At 39.2% G+C, this 6,009-nt stretch overlaps 1 long non-coding RNA gene across 1 annotated transcript; it reads left to right on the top strand.

The window, feature by feature from the left end:
• Window positions 1-270: 270 nt before the first annotated feature.
• LOC136816245 (uncharacterized) lies at window positions 271-5,480 on the top strand. Its single transcript, XR_010847902.1, has 5 exons — window positions 271-345; window positions 545-637; window positions 760-856; window positions 1,037-1,138; window positions 5,261-5,480. It is a non-coding gene; the product is annotated as an uncharacterized lncRNA (long non-coding RNA).
• Window positions 5,481-6,009: the final 529 nt, after the last annotated feature.

Here is a 6,009-nt window from a genome sequence, read left to right as displayed (position 1 = left end):
ACTGCTAAGTAATACGCCAAAAGCTGGCCAATCTGACCGAACCTGCATTGCAGGGAAAATGTCCCTGCAGGCGAGTTACCTGCGCCAAGCGTTAAACAAGCAGCAAAAATATCATAAACTAGACTGTGTAAAAAGTTTAACGCTTGGATTTCCAGGCTAGTTGCTATCCAAAACTACTACTATAGATAGTTTGCTTTCAATCAAGCGGTTTCTTTTTTTTAATTTAGATCGGTTACGGTGGTAGATGGACTGATGGGGCTGCACTTACTACAGGGGAGGAAACGGAACAAGTCAATAGCTATTTGTCAAGACTTTCAAACACAACCAAGTACATGCTTCCACAACGTATGTTTTTAAAAGTATCAAGACCGATTTAGTGGTTTATAGAAAGCTTTGTTATTTATTGATTCTTTATTACAAATTAGGTAGAACGATAAAGCTACACAGTAAGTGTAAGTCAAATTATGATGATTTCTAAAAACAGTAAATCTTTGATCTCATGAAATCATTCGTTATTTCTTTGTTTATTTACTCTTTATTTCAGATCGCGAGGATACAATAACAGAATTTGCCATGGATTAGAACAAGAGGAAAGTGATTAAAACTCACTGCAAGCTTAGCCAATCGTTTAAAGAAGGTTCGTACTGAAGTATCGTTCTTGATAGACAAGTCACTCCAATTCAGTTTACTGTACCTCATTCCCTTTATTTCAAGAAGCTATCACATTCATCTATTTATTCCAATATATGTTCATTATAGGTAGAATCTGAAATCGAGAAGTCAAAGCTACTCGAACGAGAAGATCCAAACCTGATCGACGAGTGGAAATTTGAATTGATTCTTTCTACTCAAACAGGTAAAAACTTAAATGAAAATGCTCTTTAAAAAGTCAATGTTATGTTTATAAGTATGTAGTTTTTTATAGAGACTGACTCTTGAAGTTTAGAAAAACCGTAATTCCTCTATTAAGTTCCAACCTGTCATTTCCTCTTAAAATCGTGTAAATTAGTGGTATTTTGCGACTTTTACTGTTTAGATAAAGCGAAAGAAAAAGACGAAAAAGAAAAATTGATTGATGAAATTGCAAAATTAAGATTCGAGATTAGCATGCGAACGATGTCATTGAGCAAATTAGCAGGTAATTCTTTCAGTAATCGCACGATGGGTTATTTTTTCTTATTTGGCACGCCCTCAAAGAGAGCAATTAATCGTTAATCACACTCTCCAATGCCACGCCAATGTTTACAAAATTGATTCTGTTTTTTCTTACATTCTTTTTGCATCGAACGTTTTAATTCTTTTTTTACTTACTAAATATCAAATTATAATTATTCTTTAATATATACTGTAGGATATACTGTTAAATATCACAATGGTTTTGGAAAAATTTTAAAGATATTTGATGAAAACCACCTAACAAAGTTCGTTATATCTTATATTCAATAAATTCAAATAGAACACAAATGTTCACAGTCGCTTGAACTTTTGGAGAGTGAAGGAAGGTTATCTTTGCTCCATGGAGTTCGACTGCCCCGGAGGCACAAGAGAACTGAACTCAAAAGAGCAAAGACCACCTTTCTTCTAACCCAAGTTGTTGTGACTGACAAAGGTTCATCTCGTTTTTCGGATAAAAGTTCACTGAGTCTTTTATAGAAGCACTTAGTCTCTCTTCCCATGCCGCCCATAGCGGTAAAAACAATAGGAGTGAACGAGCCGTGCTCAATTTGTAAAATTCTCGAATTGTATACGCGCTTCTTTTCTTTCTCGTTCGAGTCACATGCTTTGGAAATAGTGGAATTCGAGAACCGTTTGGCAATTGGGTTGAAAACCCTTACGTCAAAAAATGCCTTCTGTCCTGGAATCCAAAATCCCCTAGCAGCGATATCGAGACGAGCGTTGTCTTGAATGTTAGTTGACTTTAAGTCGAAACTCTCTCCTGACAAGGGGGTCAAAACTGGTTCGACCTTAACGTCTTTACAAACTTGTGCCAAGAGAGTTGCCGTGGTGTCGCGGATTGAGTTGTGTCTCTGTGTGATAAATCCACCTTTTTTGCATGATAGCGCGTGGTCCAAGTTGAATTGTACACCACATACACAAGTGGTTGGTAGACGACTGAGTTGATGACCATATCGTATCTTAATCAAGTCCCAGAATGATTGTTTGTCGATCTGGAAACCTTCATCTCTGATCGGGAGTGTCGATAGCCAGAGGGATGCTCCAGGCTCTTGATTGATTTCGATCAGTTTCTTCAACTCGTCAGATGAATGGCTTTTGATGGTGTCTAGCTGTTGACGGTTTATTTGATTTCGTTGTTTCTTGAAAGATGACTTCAGTTTTTTGATCTCGTCATTGTCGATATCGTTCAGATGGTTTTGTGTTTTGATGTTAGTCTGGAGCTGTTGCGTGAGCGCTTGTGAATTGGAGAACTCTTGTTTCGAAAGGTCGCTGAATTTCGGGATATCTAGACCACCGAGACTTGGTGGTAAGACGAATAGCTCACGTTCGAGTAGATTTGGTTGAATTCCTCCCGTTACGGCTGGGATGAATTTGGTGGTAACAATTTCGTCCAGTCTTTTGAGTTGTTCTTGGATGTTAGGAATCGTCCTCAGGGTGAAGCTTAGCTTGTGCTTGTACCCTGATGTGAAGCATGTGTAAGCCTCTTGTGGAGCAATCTTTGCAATCTCCGAAAGAGTCTCGATCTCTCTAATCCAGGTGTCGACTTTTTCGTTGACGAATTCTTTGCGGTGATTTTCTGAACCAATGGCTGCCCCGAGGTGTTTCTTTCCCTCGGTGGTGATTTGAATGTCGGTGCCCTTGAAGATCTGTTCGGCTTTTTCGAGATGTTCTGGCTTGACAATGATCCAGGTCTTTTCTGCTCGTTGGAAGTAGCCGTATTTGGGTCCCCAATGAACGATGGTGTACCACATTCGTTTGAGTCCTCGAAGGGTGCCTCCTCCGAAGACATCGTCGGCATATCCAGCTGCTTTCGTCTCACTGTTGTGGTCGCGAAGCTCTCCAACCGTATGTAGGATGAGTGGGATTGTTGCGATTGCGTATATTAAGCCGGCTATAGGGTCGCCTTGAGTGGTACCTTCTGAAGACGGGATTTCTAGTCCCCCAATGACGAAGAGACGGGATGGTGAACTGTAGCAGTTTATGGTGAACGTAGCAATGGATGGGCAAACGATCTTGACGTTGTGAAGAAATGCTTCTCTATTGACTGAGTTGAATGTGTTTGAGGCGTCTACCAGCATTATGGCTTCACATTCGTCTTGTTGGAAGATTTTTCTTAGAGCGTGTATGGCGGCTTCGCAACCTGCATCTTGTCCGGCACATACTTGTAATGAACCAATTGAATCAGTGATGTCTTGGTTGAGTAGCCTTGCTACGGTCTTACCAACAATTCTACGTAACGTTTCACCAATTCCGATTGGACGTAAGCCAGGATTTTTGTTGAGTGGGATAAGGCGGCTTGCAAGGAAGGCTTCTAGTGATAAGTTATTTTCATTGTTGGTACACAGGTGTTTTGTCATTTTTGCGAGTGATGCACATAGGTCGTTTGATTCAGTTTTGAAATTGTTCGAGCAAAGGATACGCCTCCAACTATCACCATCAAGTCCCGAGGGGCCGGCTCCTCCTTTCGTCCTCAATGCTGACTGTCGGATCATTTCGCCGTCAATATCGTCAAATCTGACCGGGTGAAGTTTGATTGGTGAGTCATTGAGGAGAATTTCTGGGTCGGCTGGCTGGGATAATGGATGCTTTTGCTTTAGTGTGTTTAGCGTATCAGAATCGAGGGGAAGGATTCCATTGCTCATGTTCTTGCTTAACAGCTTTATTGCACCGTTGACGTTACCTTTTGACATCTTCTTCACGAACTCTTTCGATATCTTTTGGATCGACATACGTTTGAGTTTTGACGATTGAAAGTGCCTTTGTATTGTTTCGCCTTCGTGGAGCAGTCCGAATAGATCACCTTTCTCCCATAAGTCGAAACGTCTTTTTAATGCATCAGCATGATCTTTAGATTTCGATTTTTGGGAAGGTTTTTGCAACAGAAGGGCTGGCATGACCACCATTGCTTTAAGGGAGATTGTTTTGATGGACGAGTCTTCTATCCAGCTGTTGACGAGTCGATTAAGCTCTCGGATGAATTTCTTACCACTGTTTCCGGATGGTAGACGAAATAGGTTTTGGTTTTTTCGTAGACGGTGTTCAACGTTTGAGAGTACTCCGATCCTTTGACGTCGCCCCAATAGAAGGTTTCGGATTTTTCGGGTGGGTTGAACACTGGGATGTTGGTGCCACTTTCTCTATTGGGAATTTTATCGTTCAAGCATTGGAGGTGGATGCCGGCCGGTGGGTGTTCGTCTTGTTTGTATGGTGGATCAGGAGGCTTTGGGTCTGGTTGTTCTGGTAGAGTCAAATCGACAAGTGAATGGATATCGGGGACAGTGTCTTCTGACAGGGTCCTGTTTCTACAGTTCTTTGATTGCATGTGTCTCTTCAGTCCCCCGGTAGTTTTGCATACTTGTCCACATCTTTGGCATGTGGAAGGTGTCGCGGAGTTTTGACTTTCCATCATTCTTTTTCGGTACTAGCTCCAGAGCCTAATTTCTCCTACCCCTTTACTAGACTGATGGAACAATTTGAGCACAAAACTTTCTTCTTCCAAAGTGAACAATCGGTTCGGTCAACACTTCTTTACAATTTTATGTGTGATTGACAGCTTTCCGCATCACTTCTTTCGTTTTCCGCTTAAATTCGGTTTTTTTATGACGGTTTGACGTCCGCCATCTTTGTTGTTACCGAGAACGTTTTAATTGCATTCGAAATTTATTTTGTGAGAAAGAAAATCAATAAACAACAATAAAAGAAAGACATAGAGAAAAATAAGAGAGAAAAAGAAAAATATTAAACTCTCAGTCATAATTTCTGTAATTTACTTTCCTAACTGGGAAAAAGTAGTGAAAGCCATTTTGCGATTAGCTCGTAATCACATAATAACTCGTACAATTCGAAAATTGCACTCGTGATTTTTTTGTTTCGAATTTTCCTCGTCCTTTCGGACTCGGAAAATTAATAACAAAAAAATCACTCGTGCAATTATAATCGAATTGCACTCGTTATCATATGATTACATATACTTATTGTACTCTGCAGAAGTAAAAACTGATAAGAAATCTTTCAGTTATTGTACTCTGCAGACGTAAAACCTGATAAGAAAACCGTATTTCCAACGCTGTTTTGACTCTTTCAGATACAAGTAAGCAGAGGAAAAATCTTCGACGAAAGAATCTAAAAGATAAAAAAGAAGATCGAAAGTTTAAAGAAAGATCTTCAAGCCCTGTTTGATGATGATGATTGTTGGAATGAATATGTCGATAAAAGGGAACGCGAAATCTGTAAGTTTCATTCTCAATGTATAGCAATGTGCCCTCCCGGTTATTACCATAATGGCTTTATGGCAACTCCTGAACTTGAGCACAGGATGTACGGTTTCATTCTCATAATTTTTTTTATGAAAAATATTTAATACCTAAACAAACATATCATGTTTCTTTGTTCAAAGTGTCCGAAAAAAAAACGAAACATAATTTATACAAATAAAAATCCTTAGAGTTTGGAATACTTGTAATGATATGAAAAATAGACATTCGAGAAAATACAAAAAATGAAATAATTGACTGTTTTAGCTGAAAGAAGTCAGAAGAAAAAAGAGGTTGAAGAAGCAATGATGTTCACGAGAAGGAATGAAGAAAAAGAACTTCTTGTTAAGCAAATTAAGACTTCTTGATTACTGCAAAACCAGATTATGCTGGCTCAAAATCGGTAACAATAATTTCATTCAGGGGCCTATAGGATAAAAGCATTTGATAGCACCCAAAAGGACTTTGGGACATCTAGGATCCTTTAACAAAAATATGCGATAATGTCATTTAGACGATCAATTTTTGCATGTTGTATAGAATGAGATGGTAATTTGACAATTTAATATTCTTTAGATAC

This window comes from Clytia hemisphaerica, unplaced genomic scaffold, assembly GCF_902728285.1.
Source record: "Clytia hemisphaerica strain Z4C2 unplaced genomic scaffold, Clytia hemisphaerica genome assembly, whole genome shotgun sequence".
In the NCBI taxonomy this organism is placed as follows: Eukaryota; Metazoa; Cnidaria; class Hydrozoa; order Leptothecata; family Clytiidae; genus Clytia; species Clytia hemisphaerica.
The sequence above is the reverse complement of the archived record's forward strand: the minus strand, read 5'-3'. Positions and strand labels throughout refer to the sequence as shown.